Source organism: Protopterus annectens, chromosome 13.part0 (genome assembly GCF_019279795.1).
Source record: "Protopterus annectens isolate FY-2018-M chromosome 13.part0, PAN1.0, whole genome shotgun sequence".
Lineage (NCBI taxonomy): Eukaryota > Metazoa > Chordata > Ceratodontiformes > Protopteridae > Protopterus > Protopterus annectens.
The window spans coordinates 1,131,359,270-1,131,383,012 of NC_056747.1; the positions used below are offsets into that span (position 1 = coordinate 1,131,359,270).

General features: G+C 39.5%; 1 protein-coding gene across 1 annotated transcript in view; it reads left to right on the top strand.

Moving 5' to 3' along the window:
• Nucleotides 1-23,743, top strand: part of HIGD1B (HIG1 hypoxia inducible domain family member 1B) — a 246,086-nt gene that overhangs the window by 196,428 nt on the left and 25,915 nt on the right. The gene's annotated exons all lie outside the window — the stretch shown is intronic.

Sequence of the window (23,743 nt, forward strand, 5' to 3'; positions counted from 1 at the left end):
TAGCAAAAGGATTACTAGCACGCCGACTGCATGTTTCCGCCAAGATACGTTCCCAAATTGGAGAAGAAGAATTGTCATTATTACCGATAATTCTCTCAGTTCGATCTCTATCTCGTTCTGAAGTGGAACTCAGAAAGCCATCCATTGTTCGTTGAGAGGAACCCACATTATCCTCTCTAAAGATACGTGGTATATTGGTAGCAGGATCACTGGCCATAAATGATGAAATACAACACAAAAAGTAGCACCAAAGCACAAAATTGCTTCACCACAAATGAAAAACAAGAATCCGAGCAGTCAGACAGTTTATTTCTCTAGCGCTTCGGCCACAATCAGCCTTCAAGGAGTAACTGGCTAGTAAGTAAACTGCCCAAATGCCAAGAAAGAAGACATTTGGAGAACCTGAAAGAAAATCAGCCTGAAAAGGTGAAGAGAAAACATTTCCTGCGAAAGATTCTGCAACTGTTCAGCAAAAAGCAATTCAAACTTCAGCTCTGGTTCAAAAGAATTTAGACAAAAACAATAAATAAATAAAATAAATGAAACACTGAACGAGTATATGAACTCAAATAACAAAATGCTGGAAAAATAGAAGCTTTAACTAACAATTCAGATGAATTGATAAAACTGCAATTATCACAGGGTGAAATGAAGCTGTCTGAGTATGAGGCTTCTTAAGTAGAGATGTTTTAAAAAAAGTACAGATAGAAGTCAGGGCGGGCAAAGAAATCTTAGATTTTCTGCTCTACCAGGGAAAGTGGAAATTTTATGAAAGCACAAATAAGCATCTGGACTGATGTTCCACAGCAGGATTTCTTAATTGAAAGAGCACATTGAGTTTGTACTCCAATCTTGGCCAGGAGAAAGTAGCCAGCACCTGTATTACTAAATATACAATTATACCAACAGAAAGAGTTGATCCTGACAAAACTGTGGTAGAAGGGCAAAGTATTAAAAACTGGATAATGCAGAGAGTTTGTGGGAAATGATTATTCACTGTACACCAGACAGACGAGAATCAAATTTATCCCAACAATCAGGAATGTTGTGAGGTAGGTGTGAGAGTCAAACTACTATATCCAGCTTTCTCCAGAGTACTTTTTTCTGGAGAATCAAAGACATTTTTTGATTCAGAGCAGGCTAGAAAGAAATAAAAAAGTTTATCTAACAAAAAGTCAGCCAGCAAGCAGAAGGGGACTCTGCTTCTTATTCTTCTCTCGGTAGAGTTCACAGAGATACTTTGGCAGTGAAACATTTTCCAGTGTTCCAAAAGAAAATGCTTGAAGACAAAAAAAAAAAAAACAGGAATTGTCTAGAAGAATCAGGAGTACATTGGACCTGAACATCATCTAGTGTTGGGAGATAGAGATGATCAAGAAGAAGACCAGCATCACTGAAATTAGGGAATATACAGCATCAGTCACACTGGTGAAATATGGCTTTGCAAATAAAAGTGGCTGAGAAAAGACTGCACACTTTTGTTGACTTTGTTAAAATTGTGGCTGGAAGAATATACCTTAAACTATATCCCTAATGCTTAGAAGAACACAAAAGAGATAAAACGAAGTAATTCAAAGTCAAAGTAAACTTTATTGTCATACAGATAAACACAGAGGAAAATGTGCATATCACTGCACAAAAAATTGATACTCAGGCTTGTACCATAAGAATGACAGTTTTCAGAAGGAAGATAGATTAAATTAATAATTTAAGTACTAGAAGTAAAAATCAAAATAAGATACTAAAAATGAGCTAATCAGAGGAAGAGCACTGAGCAAACCCTGATCTGTGAAATATAACATTAAGTATCCTGTTTGTTGCTTATTTTTATGAGTTATTTATAGCACTTTTATTGTTTGCTGCATACTTTTCTAGCTAGTTTCACTGTGTGTGAGGTATTAACTGGAAATTTTCTACATTTGTTAAGCACCTGTTTGGGTTTGTTTGTTCTGATTTCCTGCCAAGGAGTGTATCATATAACTTATTTGTTTGCAGTTAAAAGCACTCTCTAGAGTCTCCTTGCTCCTTTATCCATTTAAAACTTTCATTTAAAGGCTCACTGCTGCTTTTCTGCTGTGATAAACATTTCTGCAGTTTTTTTTCTACCTAAGTAGTGTGGATAGTTGTAGCATTGTCCATATTCAGGCTTGTGTTTTAGGCCTAGTTGTTTGATTGTAGAGGCTGTGTGTCTGAGCACATGTTCCAGGCCATCTTAGTTTAGCCAAAGCCATTCTTGCATTTCAGTGAGAGGGGAGTGTTTATGGTCATTGGCTGATTGGGGTTACCTAGACTACAGCTTGGAGTAAGCATCTCATTGGTTCTGTCAAGCTTTTTTTAAAGTAGTTTCAGGTTTCAACTTTCTGTTGCTTAAGAAGTTAACTTGTGAGTATTTCTGCCATTTCACACTGAGCTAATCGGAGGAAGGGCACTGAGCAAACCCTGATCTCTGATATATAACATTAAGTATCCTGTTTTTTGCTTATTTTTCTGAATCATACTTTTCTAGCTAGTTTCACTGTGTGTGAGATATTAACTGGACATTTTCTGCATTTGTTAAGCACTTGTTTGGGTTTGTTTGTTCAGATTTTTGTGGCTTAGCAGTTGCCCACCCCTACTGTAAATTTGATCTAGGACACTCCTTCCAGTTTAGTGTCATTACCTCATTCTACCTAATACAGGGAGAACATTTGAGAAGGCCAACCCACTTAGTTCTTAACCTTGAGTTATCTTCTGCTCCTCCTTACTACCTTTCCACTTTACAAAAAAAAAAACCAATTCTAAGCTCATTTCCTGCCTTTCCTGTAAGTAGTCTAGTCTAGATACAGATTTGCTGTATCCAGGACTGTTTGTAAGCTTCTGATCCCCTGCTGGTTAGCTAGGGTTAAACTATTCCTGGTGCCATAAAGTCTGATCTTCAAATTTTCCCTTAGAACTAGCCAGTTTTTTTAGTTTTAGCACTCAAATCTGTTTATTTGAGCTCAGCACTTGTTCAGAACTCATTGTAAGCACTAAATAAGCTAAAAATTACTACAGCACTCAACTTTCCTCACTTGTCTAGAGGAAAACAAGTTTTATTACTTAATAAATAAGCACTTATCCAAGCATGTCTAAGGGTCAGCTCCTGGTATTTTCTCCTGTCTACCTGATGAATCTGGGCATCTTGGGGCAATGCAGCAATTGCCTCATGTACACAGACAACCCTCTCCTCCTACCACCCAACACTACAACCTGTGAGAGATGCCCTTAGCCAAACTGGAAGCAAAGCTCTCTTCACCCAAGAGTGAACTAGACATTCAAGATGAGAGGGTAAACACTTGCACCACACCACACTCATCACATAGTCCCTCAGAACCTACACCACCAAAACACACACAAAGAAACATAAAATACACACCTACATTCGCGGAGGCCCTCAATAAAAATTTGCCCAAGCAACAGGGACCTCCAAAACAGAAACGGAAGCAACCTCCACTCCCCGGTACAACCCAAATGACACATAGCCCACAAACTCAGTGTGCCACTCAACCACAGCCCATAAGGCATAACAACGTACCCAACACTCTAGTCATAGGTGACTCTATATTCAGGCACACTGATGTTCCACTAACCAGGCTAAACAAGGAGAAAGTTACTGTCAGTTGCCTGGCAGGTGCCAGTATCCACCACATAATGCACACACTCAGGTCACTCCACAACAAGTACAAATATGACTCTGTCATTGTCCATGTTGGTGTGACTGACCTGAGATGTACCTCCCTGGACTACATGAAAAGAGACATGAAGGAGCTGTCCGATCTTGTAGCCCAGTCAGGTATTACCCTAGCCCTGAGTAGCATCCTGCCATCACCTAGAATGATACCACAGTACAAGGACAAAATGATTGACTTCAACAATTGGCTAAGCTACTGGTGTCATTTTAAGGGGATCCAGTATATGTCTGCCTGGGATGACATGACCGACAGACCACAATGCTTTGTCATAGATGGCCTGCACCTGTCACCCTTAGGATTCCGGATACTGGCTAAGGCTCTTGCCACCCCTATAGTGCCTTTTTTAGGCAAGGTTCAAATGACAAACTCACTACTGTAACAGGTACAAGCAAGCAAAATCTGAGGGTAATGCTAGAAGTCTAAACCTCAAAATACACTCACTTGAGGCATTCCTTAAAATGGAGAACATCTACATCTGTGCAGTGACAAAGACCTGGTTCAAAGCTCCAGAGAGCACCCCTGCATTACCAGGCTATAATTCATACCACACCTTTCGGCCACCTAACCTGGACCGAAACACTAAAGGCAGAGGCATGTCCATATTAATTAAGGATAGCCACACCTCCAGGCTAGTTGCTCAGCATAATGCATCTGAGACTATCTAAGTGCAACTAACTCTGGGAAAAACCACAATCCAAATTGTAGCTTGCTACAGATCCCCCACCATGCCCCAGGATTCCCACTCCTCATTTCTTGATACACTGGAAAATATTAGGGTATAGCCTAACACCCTAATAATGGGTGATTTCAACTACCCCACCATTAACTGGGAAAACTACTTATGTACCAACTCTTTTGCTCAACGTTTTCTGGAATTCATAAATTCCAATGCCTTGGATCAACTTATCTACACCCCCACCAGGGGCAGCAATATTCTAGACCTAGTCATTACCAACATCAGCAACCGGTGTTCCACACCATAGGTCAATTCTTGGTTGGTCAGATCCAACCCCAAGCTAATCACCCTAGACATCCATATCCTGCCCCAACCCCCAATAGGGAAACCACCGTAAAAAATTTCCGCAAAGCCAACTTCATGCTTCTTAAGACAGAAGTGGCAAACTTCACAATGCCCATGCAGATGGACAGCAAAGGTATGACTGCTGAATCCTACACAAATGCACTCTATAAGCACTTACATGAGTGCATGGATCGCGCAATCCCTAACAGAACCAAGATGCTATCCTCCAAAAAAAGGAAGCCAATCTGGTGGTCCCCTGCCATAAACAAACTCTACCACAGAGGAAAGAAACTGTTGCAAAAAAGAGTAAAATCCCATGATTGGAGGAACTCCCTGGTCAGCCTCAGTAAAAAGCTGAGATCCCTCATAAAATCCTCCAAAGCTAATTACGAAAACAAAATCACCACTGATTCTAAAGACAACCACAAAGCATTCTATAGCTATGTCAAGAATCTCAATGGCAACACTCAGATCTGCTCTGAGTTACAGCACAATGGCACTAAATATACAGAACCAACTGATATTGCCAATATCCTGGCAGACAGGTTCAATGCTAACTTTACCCCCTCTCACCCCCTAAAGGGCCCATCTCTATACTGGAAGAATGCAAAGTTCCTGTAATCACGGCTGCAGAGGTAAAAACCACACTTTCCAAAGCCAAGAACACAGCATCCATGGGACCTGACAACATCCCAGGCTGCGTTCTACATGAACTACAGAATGAACTGGTACCCCACCTAAGTACCATGTTCAATCATAGCCTCACCTCAGGCTTTGTTCCCACTGAATGGCACACAGCAACTGATATTCCACTCCACAAAGGGGAAGCCACGACGGACCCCGGAAACTACCACCCCATTAGTCTGACGAGCCAGGTCTGCAAGGCTATGGAACGTATCATCATGGAACTTATAAACAATGACATTGGTAATCTCCAAACTCTGGACCCCATCCAGTTTGGGTTTGTAAAAGCAGATCATGTCTCCTAAACCTGATAGACTTCTTTGAAGTGGTCACCAAAGCTGTAGATGAGGGTAAGGTGGTTCACACAGCCTATCTAGATCTCGCCAAGGCTTTCAACACCATCCCCCACTCTGGAATTATAGATAAACTCACTAAACTAGGTATAACTCCCTATGTCACAAAATGGGTTGCCAACTGGTTCACTGACAGAATCACACTGTGAAAGTAGCAGACACCAAATCCGACTTCAGACCAGTGACAAGTGGACTACCACAGTGTTCAGTCCTGGGTCCTCTCCTGTTTGGTATCTACTTCTCAGAAGTACAGGCTAACATATAAGGTCTTTGGCTAATGAAGTTTGCAGATGACTGAAAACTAGGAGCCATAACTGTAACTCCTAATGATGTGGACATCCTAGAAAAGGACCTCACTGAGACAGATGCCTGGTGTCAAAGCTATGGCCTCAAGCTCAATGCCAAAAAGTGCATTGTCATCCCTTTTGGTAAAAACTCTGTACCCATGAACTACCACAAAGATGGTAGTCTACTTAACACTGAAAGTGTGATAAGAGACCTTGGGACACAGGTGGACAGTAGTCTCTCCTTTGATAATCACATTGCCACAGTAGTCAGGAAATCCTTCTATGTGGCACACCTCATCACAAAAGATTTCTCATCTAAGAAAAAAGAGGTCATTGTTCCCCTCTACTCATCACTCATTAGGTCCATTATAGTGTACAACACCCCTTTTGATATGTACCTCACAAGATATCTACAACAACAAGAAAGGCCACAGAAATACCTCACAAAGAGGATTACCAGCCTCAAGCAGATGCCCTATGCAGACTATCTCAAAAAACTCCAGCTTTACTCTATCACATATCGCCTTCTCAGAGGCTATCTCTGTCTAACATACAAAGCTATGTCAAACCCAGTGCTGTTGGACATGCTCCACTTAAAGAAAACCCAATCCCTCCGAGCTACACGCGCTAGGGACCTAAACCTTGTCACCACAGTAAACAGAACATGCTGGAGTGATATATTCCTGTCCCATAGACTTCCCATACTCTGGAACAAACTCCCTATCTATATCAAACAAAGCTCCTCATTAGCACTCTTCAAGAAAAATCTTGATGACTGGATGGGAGATAGGAAATTCACCCCGGGGATCGCTTCTGTTGCTCTGCTTGACAGGGGCACAGGAAAATAATTTTCTTGGGTGGCGAAAGCCAGGGTACCTTTTTGGCTAGGCTTATATAGGCCCTAGGGCCAATAGCCTAGTACCTACCTATGAACCTATGAAAGCTTTTTACAGCAGAAACAAAACAAATACAACATCAGAAACAGACTCAGTAGAAATATAAGGATATACAAAAACAATACTATAAATAAATAAAGAGGCACACATGTAAAAACTTACCCACCACCAATATATGCTATAAACTTACAGTTTACAGTTTTCACAGTGCAGATAGACATGTATAAAGTCAGCTATTCAGAGAGTTTATATAAACAACAATGACATATTGCACACAAATGTTTTACCTATGTAGCGCGTTATTCTATGGGTATGTTATTCAGCAGTCTGATACCGTATGGGAAGAAGCTGTTATGGAATCTGGATGTCCTGCACCTAATATTTCTATAGTGCTTCCTTGATGGCAGGAGTTTGAACAGTCCATAAGCCAGATGGTGTATATCTCTCAATAGTTTTCAGACTCTACCATAGCATCTTTTTGAATATATATCCTGTATGGTTTGAAGATTGGAGCCAATGATTTTTGTGACCTGTTTAACAATCTTATCCAGAGTCTTCCTATCAGCTTGAGAGCAATTTCCATACCAAACAACGATGTTGATTGTCTGGAAGCTCTCAGTCATGGCTCTGTAGAAGATAAGTAGGACTTATGGTGGGAGGTTTGCTCTGCGAAGACTCCTAAGGAAGTGGAGATGTTGTTGGGCTCTCTTTATAAGGCAGAAAGTGTGTGTAGCCCAATTTAGGTCTTGCAAGATATGTACCCCTAAGAAATTGGTGCTATTTACTCTCTCCACTGTGGCACCATTGATGATGATAGGGGTGTGTGGCTGATTCTCCTTCCTAAAATCAATGATGATTTCATTGGTTTTCCCACCATTTAGTGCTTAGTTGTTTTCAGTGCACCAATAAACAAGCTGGTTCATCTCCTACCTGTAGGCTCCCTCACCTTCTTTTCTGATAAGGCTGATTAGTGTAGTGTAATCTGCAGATTTGATGATTGTATTTGACTGATGCATAGCTGTGCAGTCATGTGTTAAAATTGTGAAAAGAAGTGGACTGAGTATGCATCCTTGTGGGAGCCCGGTGTTTAGTCTGATGCTGTTTGAGTGATGTTTTTCTACTCAATCTATTTGTGGCCTTTCAGTTAGGAAGTTGAGGATCCAGTTACATATTTTGTTTTCTATGCTTAGATTACTCAGCTCAGACAGCAGTTGTTGCGGAATTACCATATTGAAGGCAGAGCTGAAGTCTGTGAACAACATGTGTATGTAACAGTCCTTACTTTCCAGGTGGTCAAAGGTGTGATGAAGTGTTAAGACTATAACATCCACAGTAGAATGATTTGACCTCTATGCGAATTGTAAAGGATCAAATGTAGCAGGCAGGCAGGATGTTATGTGATCCTTGTTTAACTTATTTAAGTTCTTTACATAACTGTAAGTTAAACAATTGTTTGTTCTTATTAGTATTTGTATAAAAATTTCATGATGTAAACAGCATGTTATACTGTAAAGTACTTTTGTATTGTATGCAGTCAGGGGTATTTTGAATGTGTGTGTTGGGTAGTCTTTTCAGTGACTGTAGTATGTGTTAAAGATATTAAAGTAAACTAGTACATTTTTAGTTGTAAGAAACATAGGTTTTATAGTATAAACAAGAGAAGAAAGGCTGAAGAGAAGCAAGTTTAAGTTAATATAATATTGTAATCAGAACTGCTGCTGTGGGGTGGGGTGTGAAAGTGTACTAATTATGTTATGCGTAGAAATAAAATGGTAATTTCCCTTGTTTTTACAAGGGGAGATGTCCTTGGTTTAAGCTATGAATGAGTTGTTTTGTAAGCAAATAGGCTTGATAAATAAGACAAATGATGAAAACACTAATATTCTTGCTTTTGCAAAGATATTAGTTTTTTTTTCCATTAGCAAATGTTCTCAGTGACAGATGAGAAGTCTACAGTTGAAGGCAGTTAGCCAGGGAAGTTCCATACATTGTATTTTGAGTCAAATTTACAAAGATAAGCATCTGAAAGTTAACTGTTTTTTTTTCATTGCCAACTAACAAGCTGTCTGCAGGTGTAAGCAATTAATCTTCAGCATTCTGAGCATTCTTTGCTGCGGGAAATGCAACATTTATAGGTACCATGGCAAGCAGTTCAGTGAAAAATAAAGTCTGAAATTATGAGAAGTGAATAAGAGTAGCCTTAATACTTCAATCTATTTAATGGAACAGCACATGATTTCGTTTTATTTAAAGATAGCTAAAGCATTTTTTTCACATCTGTGAGGAGAATAGATATAAGAAAAGAACAGACAACAATTACTGTAAGTGGGAACATAGGCTATTAATGTGGGTAACCTTAATTTTAGATTAGCTTATGCCTGTGGGTGCATCTGATGATTTGGGGCAAGTGTTGTTATGTGGTGGGCTACATTTCATTTGTTAAAAATGTAGAAAGTTTTATGTGTTTGTTCTAACTTTATAGGAGAAGGGGGTGTTCTGAAAATGTATTTAGTTTTTTTTTGTTTGAGGATTATCATTAAAACAAAATGTTTTGGGAAATGTGACACAGGTTCAAATGAAGATGAAAAGAAACAACTGTATAAAAGATCATCCTGCCAAACATTAGTGTGTGCATGTAAGGCAAAAGTTGGAAACTGTTATGTATAATGAGTGGGAACAATAGCTCTTTATCATAATGGCTACTCTAGCCATAATATCTTGGATAGTATATGGCCTTACAGGTATAGACACAATAATAGGAAAGATAGTAAATTCTTCAGAAGGAATAGCAAGTGAGTGGGATAAAATGAAATGGATTTTAAAAATAGGGTAGAAATAAAAGAGAAATCAATGTGGCTAAGAAGTAATAGAAATTATTTAGAGGGGCTGACAAAGGTTGAAGTATTGCAAAATACAGAAAATATCACAGAACAATAAGAAGAACAACTGCACAATGCAAAAAAGAAAGATAATATTTGGATAATGTGCATGAGTTTGAAAAGATTATTATTAAGCAACTATTTTGATAACTCCAGAGCATAAAAATATTTAGTGCATTGACTTGGTCAACAGAAAGTAGAAAGGGGTTGTCACTAAACTTAGGGAGCATGTGGCATCCCTCCTCTGTGCCAGTAATCAAGGACCCGCAATCCTCAGGTCTACTTTATAACAGCGAATGATCAAAAGATCGAACACTGTTATATCGACCCCTTAAAGTCAAAAACTAAAAAGAGCGAACAACCAGAACAGTGATTTCTTTCCCAGGGAAAGAAATTGCTGGGCCGGCTGTCTGGGTTGTGCAGTTTCTTCCACTGTAGTGTAATCTTGGAGTTGGTATATTTAAGTAGGGGGTGTGGGGGCACAGCTCCCCACATGGGGGTGTGGGGTGCAAAGCCCCCCACTTAAAATAGTGTTTGGTATGTTTTATTATTATTTTTATTTTTTTGGGAACAGCGATTTCTTTCCCTGGGAAAAAATCGCTGTTCTGGTTGTTTGCTCATTTTAGTTTTCGACTTTAAGGGGTCGATATAACAGCATTCAATCTTTTGATCGTTCTCTGTTATAATATAGACCCTCAATCCTCACTACTAACACTCGTGGGGAACATTCACTTAGAACCAAAATAGAAACACAGTATTTCCAGATGCAGCTCTCTGCACCAAACACAATTTCCCTTAAGAGCACACAGGGAGCACACTCCAGACCCGGGCCTGGCCTTCCTATCTGGGCCCCAAATAAGATTCCACCTTTCTTTCTGTGTTCCTGTTCCAAGTAGCTCACACACACAGTCTTTGAGATTTGATTTTCATACACACACACACACACACACACACACACACACACACACACACACACACGCACACACGCAGACATACACACACACAAGCGCGTGCGCGCGCACACATACACACACACGCACTCACACACACACGCACACACACGCGCACACACACATCTGGGAAAGACTGGCACATATTTACTCGCTATGCACATCCACCCAAACTATAAAGTAGATTCACTGCCACCAGCCAGCTACTTTAAGGGTCTTAATAGGGTACACAATTACTCTTAGTAAAATTAATACTTATGCAAATGGTAGTGTTAACCAATCGGTAAAACTTTCAGGAACATGACACCATAGTGCCACCAAATAAATGCAATTACTCTCAAGGGTTCATAGGTTCATAGGTAAGTACTAGGCTATCTGCCCAAGGGCATTTCTGTCCAGCAGAGCTAGTTCCTGTGCCACTGTCAGTAGAGCCACTGCAGTGATCCTTTTTGTTTCCCATCCACCCATCAAGGTTTTCTTGAAGAGTGTTACGGAGGGCCTCTGCCTGATGTATATTGGAATCCTGTTCCAAAGCATGGGGAGCCTCTGGCATAGGAATCCTCCAATCTCTAGGCGTGTGGCTCTCCGGGATTTTTTTTTTTTTAGGTGGAGCATGTCCATCAATTCTGGGTTGGACATGGCCTTGTATGTCAGACAGAGATCACCTTTGAGTAAGCGGTATGCAACCGAGTACAGCTGGAGTTTCTTGAGTCGGGCTGCATAGGGCATCTGTTTGAGGCCAGCAATCCTCTTGGTGAGGTACTTTTGTGGTCTTTTCCACTGTTGCAGGTGTCTTGTAAGGTACATCCCAAATGGGGCATTGTATTCTATGATGGGTCTAATGAGTGATGAGTAGAGAGGCACAATAACCGCTTTTGTTTTAGATGTGAGCCCTTTTGTGATTAGGTGGGCCACATAGAAGGATTTTCTAACCACCTTGGCAATATGATTATCAAAGGAGACATTACTATCTACTTGGGTCGGACTACCACCTATGTGGTAGTTCGCGAGTACTTTGTTTTTCCAAAAATATTATATATATATATATATATATATATATACATATATAATAGGGTTAAAATATTTTGTAAAATACCAGCCACAATGAAAGGTATAGCTACATTTAATAATAAATAATAAAATAGAAAACATGAAAATACTGAATATATACTTACAATAAACATCAGAGTTTCAATTAAAAAGAAATACAAAAACACAGATGGAAAGATTCAGGCAGATACAGAAAAACAATATTTAACTAATCTCACTATATTTTCCTAGCTGACTGAATAATTAGTGTTCTCTACTTACTTGCTAGAGCAAGGTAAAATGAAATGTATGAGTGCTTTTGCTAGTCCCAATAACAGAGTGCTGAGTGTCACATCTCTTACTAGTATCTAAATACAATTTCAGTGCTGAGTACAGAATGATATCACATCTGGTCTGGTCACCTTGGTCACCGGATTCTGTGGTTCTCACACTCCCCACTGACTATAAGTTCAGCCGGGATCTGGCACAGATGTGTCACAATACACACATTCATTCAGGCCTGTGAGATAAGATCTTTATGGCCTAAGCCAAGTCATTTAATTTCAGGCTATTTTTCCTTATCCCTTCCAGCACCCTCTGTTAACATATATATATATATTTCACCATTCAAAATACAGTCTAACATACAATTTTAAATACATTTTTAACACAAGCATCTGTTCAAATCAGTTTGATATTCAAATGACATAAAATTCTTTACAAAACTCCAGCTAGTTATGCTGGAAAATGTTACACATGTACTGCCCTACTCTCTCTAGCATAGTTGGCGCTACCTCTCATCATCACAGAGCCTATGACAAGAAAAATAACCAGCGATCCTACAAACATATTACACATATTTTGGAAATTTATGAAAATGTGTACAAAGCAGAGGAATGTGGAAACCAAGAAAGGGCACAAATGGAACTATTTATGGTGGACATAATTAAGCTAAGATTAAAGGAAGATGAGGCTCAAAAAAAATAGATAGGAGAGGATAGGAGATAAAACCCAAAGAGGGAAACCATGATTATAAAGTATTTATGCCCATACAAAAGAATGGCAAAGGTGTTGTCAAAATTGCTAGATGTGGATCAATGGTTTTGCTGGAGAGGCAAACATTTGACAGCATTAATAGAACAATGATGATGTAGAGGGAGGCAGAATGTATGAAAATACTACTGTTGATGGTGGATCTTGATGCAGAGAAAGCATTCTACAAAGTAATCTGGGATTTTAGGGTAGGTACAAAGCATTTGCATTCCTTGCTACAATAGTAAGGTTACTTAAGAGGATATCCCAAAGCAGAGGTAAGGTGGAGGTTCCTGGCAAATCATAGAGGAAGCAGGAGCTGATAACATGCCTTGTTATTCACTTTAAATTTAGAGCTGTGGCAAAACCAGCCCTAGACTTAGAGTAGAGAGGAAGGTGGTAATGCTTAGAGAAAGTATGCACTGAACTCCAAGTAGCTGCCTCCAAAATATCCTTAGTTGCCACCCCTTAGAAATGCTGTTGAAGTGGCAGTAGCCCTAGTGGAATGAGGCCTAATCCCAGCTGGAATCTCCTTGCCATGATGGGAATAACAAAATGCAATGCAAAACCCAATCCACCTAGAAATAGTTTGTTTTGACACAGGCTTGCCCTCAGAACTCAAAGCAAAAAGAAACAAACAACTGCTGAGACTGCCTAAAATCCTTAGTCCTGCTTAAATAATAACGCAATTGCCTGTGTACATCTAAAGTGTGCAAAATCTTTTCCCCTTTATTTTGGGGATCTGCATAGAAAGTAGGCAAATGAATAGTTTGGTTTAAAGCCACACTAGAAACCACCTTAGGCATAAAAGAAGGATTAGTGCGTAATGATACCCTATCCTTATGAAAAATCAACAAAGGCTCAACCGCCATAAGGGCCTGTAACTCAGAAACCCTTCTTGCAGAAGTAATGGCCAACAAAAAAGCAGTCTTCCATGACAAGTATTTCAGTTCAGCAGTAGCCGCAGGCTCAAAAGGTTGTAGAGTAAGTTTCTCCAACACAAAATTGAGATCCCAAGCAGGAGTAGGAGCTCTACGTGTGGGTCTTATATTCTTTGCCCCTCTAAGAAATTGCTTGAACAAAGGATGTGAAAACAATGGTGGGTCACAATCATAGTGAGCTGAAATTGCTGCAGCATGAATCTTAATGGAAGAGAAAGACAAACCTTTGTCCAATAACTCAGTAAGATATTGAAGAGCCACACTCAAATTAGGCTCCGAAATCTCCAAATTCTTTGCTGCAGTCCAAAATAAAAATCTCTTCCATTTTTCTGCGTACACTTTCCTTGTACTAGGTCTTCTGGCTTCCATAATCACATTTGAAACTTGTTGAGGAAGCTGAGACCTGCTGTCTTTCAAAACAGAAAATGCCAGGCTGTTAGATGAAGAGAGTGAAGCTTGACATTGAGCAGATGACCGTCCCTCTGAGACAACAGGTGTGGAATCAAGGGTAAAGGCCATGGAGGCTTCCTTACCAGACTCCTCAGTAATGGGTACCAGTGCTGCCGAGGCCAATCTGGAGCTATTAATATCATCCTTGGCTTGTCTTGTCTGACCTTTAGAAGCACCTTTGGGAGAAGAGGCAGAGGTGGAAAAGCATACACATGAAGATTTTTCCAACTGAAAGAAAGAGCATCCACTTTCCAAGCTGTGTGATGAAATCCCTTCGTGCAAAACTTTGGCAGCTGGTGGTTTAGTGGAGAAGCGAACAGATCTATGTCTGGAGTTCCCCATGACACTGTCAATTTTGAAATACATGAAGATCCAGTTTCCACTCGTGGGGATCCATGATTTGTCTGCTTAACACATCTGCTAAGGAGTTCTGTGCTCCGGCAGAAACCTTGCCTGAAGAGTTAGTTGCAAGCTGAGCGCAGTCTCCCATAAAATCATTGCTTGCCTGCACAATGGGTAAGAATGTGTTCCCCTTGTTTGTTGATGTACCACATGACAGTTGTGTTGTCTGTTAGAATCAACACCTGCCCTGGAAGAAGTAACTCCTTGAAAGCCATTAATGCAAACTGGACTGCTAACATCTCTTTCATGTTGATATGTAGATGCTGTAGTCTGGCAGGCCACTTGTCTTGTATCCACTTTCCATCTAGATGAGCTCCCCAAGCAATGTCTGAGGCATCTGTCGTTAGAATCTGACTTGCCTCTGGCGGGTCACAGAGAGTCCCTTGTTTAGGTGACATTCCTGAGCCCACCACAAAATTCCTTTTGAATGCAAGGTATTATTTGAATGACAGTGTCCAAATCCTGGCAGTGCTGTGTCCATAGATTTTTGAGATACCATTGTAGCTTCCTCATATGCAGTTTGGCATTGGGAAGCACTAGAATACAAGATGCCATGAACCCTAAGGCTTGAAGGACTGTCCTTGCAGTCAGCCCGGACTGAAGAGATAATTGATGGAAGTAACTGGAAAGATTCTGTTGTTTGTCCGGGGTTAAAAAGGCCATCTGGGCTGCTGTATTCAGTCTCACACCCAGAAAGCACATGTCTTGAGAGGGTACTAGACTGGACTTTATTTCGTTCACAGAATACCCTAGGCATCTTAGCACTGCTATGACATATTCCAAATGCTGTAGAAGGTCTTCCTTTTCTTGAGCCAGAATCAGGCAGTCGTCCAAGTAAGGATAGATTTGAATTCCTTTTAGCCTGAAGTAAGCTATCACTGGAGCCAGAACCTTTGTGAATAATCTGGGCGCAGTAGATAAGCCAAAGGGCAATGCAGAGAACTGATAATGAGAATTTCCAGCTCGAACGCAGATACTTCCTGCAACTTAGCCTTATAGGCACATGAAGGTAAGCTTCCTTGAGATCTAAAGTTACCATCCAGTGATCTTTGCCCAGCAGAGGTAAAAGCTGTTGTAACGTCAACATTTTGAACTTGGGAATGTCCAGATAAGTGTTGAGGACAGATAAATCCAAAATTGGTCTCCACGTGTTCCCCTTCTTTGGTACTAGGAACAGGCGAGAATAAAATCCTAGGCCCCTTTCTGGCACAGGAACTGACTGAATGGCTCCTATTTGGAGCAACAGAGAAATTTGCTTGTGAGCCTCTGTTCTTTGTAGAGGAGGAATGTCTGGCATGCCTTTGAAAGGAGGCAAGGTATGGAAATAAAACCTGTAACCGTGGTGAATGATATCCAGAACCCATTTGTCTTGGGTAATTAAATTCCAATTTTCTTTGAAAAGAGACAGCCTTCCTCCCAGAGGTGCTGCCAGGCGAGAATGTACTGGCAGCTGAAAAGGCAGGTCATTGGGTCTGCTTACGAAAGGACTGACCCCTGCCCTCACCAGAAGTCTGAGCAGGTGAACTCCCTGTCCTAGGCCTAAAAGAACCTTGAGCTCTGCCCCTACCACGTCTAGACCTACCCCTAGACTGGGAATCATAAGCAGGATAAGTCCACCCCTTAGTAGGCCGATTTCTACTAAACTTCGGAGGCTGTACCTGCAAAAAATCCTTAACAGTTTGCATAGACTTAGCCTTGTCCTCCATTTTCTTTAAAACTGCTTCCACAGGCGAACCAAACAACACATCAGACTGTAAAGGAGCATCCAAAATCCTTGTCTTAACATGCTCAGCTAAGTTCTGATCTCTCAACCAGGCGTGCCTCGAAGAACAGAACCAGTGGCAGCCACCCTCGAGGAGGCCTGCACAGCATCAAAACCACACTGCAAAGAATGCTTTCCCACTTGTTCAGAAACATGAACTAAATCCTGCAGCTCTTTACACTCAATACCTTCAGCCAAAGCATCCACCTTAGACTTCAATTGTGAAAGGAGATAATTCTGATATTTTAACATATGAAACTGACAATTCAACGCCCTCATGGCTAAAGTGGAAGAAGTGTACACTTTCTTTCCCCATCTATCCAAAGCCCTTGCCTCTTTATCAGGAGGAACAGGATTTTTAACCACAGAAGCCTTCACACCTTTAGGCCCCTGAGAGACAGTTTCTGGGTCTGCCCTAGGACTCGTAAAAAGATACTTATGGGCGTCAGGCACCCTATAGTACCTATCCGGTTTAACTGGGGCAGGAGGCAAAGAGTCAGGATTTAATGAAGCCTCTGCAAAAACATCTTCTGCCACATTCAGAACAGGAGGTATAGCTAAAGGCCTATGCTGGGGTAAAAACAAGAATTCTCTAAGCCTCTTCCTGGAATCAGAGAAATCTTGACCTTCCCATTTAAAATGCTCCCTCATGGAATGCAGAGTCTCTGAAAAAGAAAAATCCTCAGGAGGCGAAGCTGAAGGAGTAGAATCATCCACATCAGAATCAGAATAAGGAGGATACTCCTGCAAGTCTTCAACCGAAGACTCAGAAGCCTCCGAACATTGCTCAAAACTCTCAAACTCAGGTTCCACCCTAGGCCTCTTAACAGGAGGGGGCATAGAACCTCTAATCATAGTAATCAAATCCTCTGCCATTTTTAGCATATGCTTCTTAGGCAAAGACCCTGAAACACTCGGAGAAACCCCCACTGAAGCTAAAGTAGGCCTGCCTCTTAAAGAAGCCTTGGCAACAGAAGGCGAGGCCCTAACCACCTTAGGAAGAGAAGGAAGAACAGCCACCTGAGAAGCCCCTTCAGCCTGGCCTACTTCCTGAGAGGACACATCCTGTAACAATAAAGTTTCTCCCTGAGACTCCAAAGAAACTCCTGGCAGAACCTCCGGCTCCACTGAGCCCTCTAAAGAACCGACATCCGGGACTGTCGGTTCTTCCACTCTAGGCTTCGCTGCTTTGTCCTTGCGCTTTTTGGCTGAAGCGGCCGGAGCATCCGACGGCATTTTATAATTACAACGCTTCCCAAACACTAACCTGGCACAGTCTAACCTTCTCTTAATAGTGCGTTTGTTAAATCTAGCACAAGAGCGGCATCCAACAACGTCGTGCTCAGGCCCTAAACAAGGTATACACAAAGTATGGTAATCCCTATGAGGTATCTGTTTCCCACAAGAAATACAGTTATTCACTTTTTCTGACATCCGGTTAAATACTGAGGCAAGAAAAAACCAAAATATTCCCCAACGGGGTACTTAGCCAACTTTGATTCGGTCTGAAACTCTGACTTCAGAAACTTTCAGAACGCCAACCTGCACTCGCAAAATTGCTTCTGCATCGGACCATGCGGCAAAAAAGACTGAGGATATGACGTCGGTCATGCGCATTAGTACCCTGACGTACTGACGTCAGTCTAATGCGCCGTGACCGACGTCAGCCATATACTTTGGTATTCGGGCCGACTGGACAGCGGACTACCCCAATAGTTAGGACTGCAGCAATGTGGAATGAAGAACATCATACATCTATAATTATTTTCTGTCAAGCAGTACCCACTGTTGATTTATTTTTAACACAAGTAACTTTACAAATACATTTTTAACACAAGCATCTGTTCAAATCAGTTTGATATTCAAATGACATAAAATTCTTTACAAAACTCCAGCTAGTTATGCTGGAAAATGTTACACATGTACTGCCCTACTCTCTCTAGCATAGTTGACGCTACCTCACATCATCACAGAGCCTATGACAAGAAAAATAACCAGCGATCCTACAAACATATTACACATATTTTGGAAATTTATGAAAATGTGTACAAAGCAGAGGAATGTGGAAACCAAGAAAGGGCACAAATGGAACTATTTATGGTGGACATAATTAAGCTAAGATTAAAGGAAGATGAGGCTCAAAAATTAATAGTTAGATAGGAGGAGATAAGATAAAAACTGTAATGTATAATCAATCTTCAGGGAAGTCTCCAGGAACAGATGGTATTCCTGTGGATATTTGGAAGTAAGGAGGCAAGAAAGTGATAAATACCTGCAATATTTTGTTTAATGGTATTTTAATAGTAGGAGAAGCACCGGCATCTTGAAAGAAAGCTATGGTGACTGTACTACCCAAAGAGGGTAAAGACCCATCAGACCTAGCTTCATAGCCCATTTCAATTTTAAACCATGATTATAAAGTATTTATGCCCATACTAGCTAAAAGAATGGCAAAGGTGTTGTCAAAATTGCTAGATGTGGATCAATGGTTTTGCTGGAGGGAGGCAAACATTTGACAGCATTAATAGAACAATGATGATGTAGAGGGAGGCAGAATGTATGAAAATACTACTGTTGATGGTGGGTCTTGATGCAGAGAAAGCATTCAACAAAGTAATCTGGGATTTTAGGAGTAGGGTACTGAAAGCATTTGCATTCCTTGATACAATAGTAAGGTTACTTAAGAGGATATATGAAAGACTGGAGGCAAGTATTAGTGTGGAAGGGTTCCTCTCCAATACGTTATGTTTAAACAGAGGAATCAGGCAGTTGTGTCCTCTTTTCCCTTTGTTATTCACTTTATATTTAGAGCCACTGGCAAAGAAAATAAGGGACTCAGAAATTCAAGGGCACAGTTGGTATGGTAATAAAGAAAAGTTTGCTTTATTTACAGATTATATTGTTTTGCACTTGCTAAATCCCCAAAACGACATTTCACTGTTGTGGAACATTCTGAGACAGTTTCATGTCTTTTCAGAATATAAAATTAATGAAGATAAAACAAAGGCTATAACCATAAAGTACAGTTGTGTACACTTTTTAGTGAAGACTTCGGTTCTGAGACTCAAACTCGAATATTTCAGTAGTCGGCCAACCGGCACTTGCGAAATGCTTCTGCATCGGGCACCGCGTGGTAAGAAAGACTAAAGAAAATGGTGTTGGCTGCATGTTTTATACCCCTGACGACCTGACGTCATGGAAGACAAGACAGCAACTGACGCAGGACCCAAGACTTTGGAATTCAGGCTGACTGAGGGCAACCTGCCAGCAGATTACCCAAATGTAATGACTGCAACAGTGAAACACGAAGAACATCTCATGTCCTCACTCATGACTTAGTTTAGCAATATCCATATTTATGGGGAGATGATAAGATTAAGTATTTAGCAGTATGGATTAAAAAGGTATACTTTATGGCAGCTAAAGATATGTGGGAAGAGACTAAAAAGATAATACAAAAACTAAGAAACTAGAAGCTCTTATTTATGGATATGAATAGTAAGATACAAGCTGTAAAAATGTTTTGGTCCCTTTAGTTTTATATACAGGTCAGGCATATTTTTATCAACAAAAAGTAGTGGATGGGAATTAATAAAAGTAATAAGGAGGTGAAGGAATTTGTTCAAGAGAGGACAGCAAGCATTATATGTAGATCTTAACTACAGAAAAAGATGGTTTAGGATTATTTGATTTTTTAAACACTTTTATTAAATGTGACTTAAGACATAGGCACACACATTAATAGAAAACAAAACAAACCATATTAACATTTTTCCCATTTACACACATTATACATCACATCTTCTCTTTCTCCCTGCAAATAAAGCTAACATTTCTTGCTTACCATAGCAGTTATATCCTTGAATTTGTAAGGCCCTATTTTCTTTGCCTATGACTCTAAATTTAAAGCAAATAAGAAAGGAAAAATGGACATCTCTGCCTAATTTCTTAGATCAGACACAGTTTGTTAGAAAGTAACTCTCCCAACCTAATTCTCTGTTTCGACCCTTCATATACCCTCCTAATTAACATTATTATTCTGTCAGGGAATGCAAATGCTTCCCACTCCAAACTATCTCTTACCAGTTCATTATCCACAGAGTTAGAGCTAGGCAGCTGCTAGGAGCACAATGTCCAGATATGCCTACTTACAGATGACCCAGGTCAGTTCCTCAGGGCATATATTGAGCCACAAATGACTCAACACATGACACCAGCATCCTAACCAGAAGGCAAGCTACTGCATTAACAAAGGTAACATCACAATTATTGCCTATAAAAATAGGCACAGTTTGTGTAACTACTGTGGATGTGATATACAATCATTTCAGATTTTGCAAGAAAGCCCTTTGGCCATATTTTGAAAACGCCACATTATATTTGTGAGTTTATTCCATCCAAAATTAAACCTCTGTAGCTTTAGTCACTTGATTCTGACTCCAGACTCATTTTGTGGTAGATGGGAATGACATTAGATTGTAGTATACACCATTGCAGTGCGTGATTAATTCATATTTTATAATACAACAAAAGAAGTACCATATCTAACTGCAAATAAAGCAACTTCTATAATAAGGATATAGATTTGCAGATCCAGTCCACACCAGATACAACAGGGCAGACAAGTTTTATTCAAGGCTACATCAATAAGTTGACCTGCCCTATTTGTTTTTGCTACATCTCTATTCATGAAAAAGTATATTAGCAATTTATTGTGGTTCTATTTTCTATTGCAAAGTTAACACTAATGTAAATTATCTGAATTCAAGAACAGCCCTAACATGATACTTTTGCTGTCTAGTCACTTAGAAAGATTACAAAGTGTACACTTCATGGGAACCTTTACAAATACACTATCTTTGTACTTTGCATCATGTTTTTTTTCTTGGAGATAGATTTAATACCCATATTTACAATTTACCTATGAGAATGGATGATGTTTGTTCATAAGGGCTACACTGTCATGACCAACTCAGATCCCAAACACAAATTAGCTATGATGTTTCATAGTACATTACTGCATTGCTACGATATTATTTAAAATGTCTTAATATCTGTGTTCCTGTTCTGAGTCTATGCATTAATACAAGTTAGCAGGATGGAATTATGATACATTGCGCATGAAGTTGTTGACACATGTTTTGTACATCACAGAAGTACAGTTCATGCCACTACAAGTGTTGCTGTAAAGAGATGTAACAGACATTAATTCTTCAAATAAAAATTTTATTATTTTCTGCATTATACACACATCACAAACAATTGCAGGTTAAAGATGAGCAATAATAAGTAAGAGGGCATAATACTTCTAACTATATACATTATGTACAGTAGTGCTGCTTAAGGACATTAATACCATCAAAAGTAAAGTTAGTTGAATATATTTGTGAGAAAAGATAGATATTTGGATATATATAACATATTACACTTCATTTTAGATATATAGAAAGAGATAGAAGAGGAAGATTAATACTATTCTTGAGCCGAAAAGGAAGAAAAATAAAAGAAAGAAAAAGAAAGAAGCATAAAGAACAAGGAGGTACAGAGGAAAAACTTCTAACAATAGTGCCCCATCAACATTCACAGTTACTTAATCTTCAGAAAGATGTTCAAATAGGATATTCCAGAATTTCTGGAAGTATGCACGTTTGTTAGTGCTTCTTATTAAGAGTTTTTGTGAGGTAATATATTTAATTGCCATAGTTCTAAAACCTTTCCAAGACATGTTAGTGTGATCTAGCCAGTGTTTGGTTATGTAGAATTTGACTAGTAGGCAAAGTGTTATTAAGACATGTAATCTTAATTTTGAGATTTTAAGATTATTGATATGGAGTATTGCCATCTCCCACAAGAGGGTTGATTTGTGGTACCCCAGTTTATCTAGTCTCACTTTGAGAGAGCAGAGATGCTGTGAAAATATCTACAGAACCACATTATATGTATAATATCTGCTTGTAGGAGCAGCAGGAGCATGTAGAGGATAAATTAGGGTTAAATTTATTTAAGATAGAAGGAGTAAAATATGAATTGTCGTTGATCATAAATTGTGTGTATGTGAGATTCTTAAACAGGGAGAATAGGAGGGTGGATTTAATGGCTGATATTTTTTAGTCTTCCAATAGGTCAGATCCTAATTGGTCCCAGTAGTCCATGTAGACGATTCTATCTTGGTATTTGATTGTATGTATGAAATTATAAGACAGGGCTAACATATTCTTTTTGCTAGATAAAACTTTCAACAATTTAGATACCTGGTTGGTTTCAGCATCATCAGTAATGACACCCTTAAGTAAAGATGTGATTATTTCTCTTATCTGATGAAGTATTACTGCGTATTTTTTGGTTAAATTTAATATATCCCATAGTTCCAGAAGTGAAGAATCCCTATATTTATAAATGTCCCAAAACGTGTAATGTTTTATTTGAGAATATTCAACAAGGTTAATCATGTTATTATTCAATCTCAAATTAAGGTTTAGGTGGATGGGTTGGAATAAAAGCAGAGCTTTTTCTAATTTTAGAGATTTAAAAATCTCTTGAAAAGTTCTAACTTTATCCTTCAAAACATGGCTCAGCTTTATTTTTGTAAGAATTGATGTCTCTAAAAAAGGGAAGTGCTTTGGGGCTGAGGTTGTTATTAAAAACATGATTGTACCACATCTTTACCCAAAGGGGAGTCCACATTTGACTATCTGGGTGATAGCAATTGAAATAATTCTATTGGCACACAAGATTCTATAGTAGAGCTGTAGATCTGGCAAGCCTAGGCCTCCTCTAGTTTTTGGAAATATAAGCCTTTGATATGATACTCTTACCGACTTTGGGTGCCAAATGAATTCTGCAAAAGGTTTGTGTATTTTAGTAAAGAACTTATTTGGAATGGAAGAAAAGGATGCATGAAAGTGGTAGAGAAGCTTTGGGAGGATATTTATTTTAATGACAGATGTTTTAGATATCATGGGTAGTTTCATTTATTGCCACCTGGCCATATCCTGAGAAATCCCTGACCATAGTTTGAGTATATTACAGTATAACATGGAAAAAGAGGAGTGTTCATACCAAATCCCTAAATATTTAAAGGAGTAGACCATGTTAAAAGGAGAGTGTGGAAAATGGTTTTCCTTGTGACCTGTAGAATTGGTCAGGAATAGGTAGGATTTGTTTTGATTAATTTTGCAGTCAGATATATCTTCAAAAGTATTTAAAGTGTTGACCAATTTCTTAAGGTCATACATTAGGATGATCGAAATATAGATTCAGGTCATCTGCAAAGGTGGCCAGGCTTATTTTGGTATGTAGTACTTTAGGTATTGAGTAATATGTCTTTTGCAAAATAAATAAGAAAAG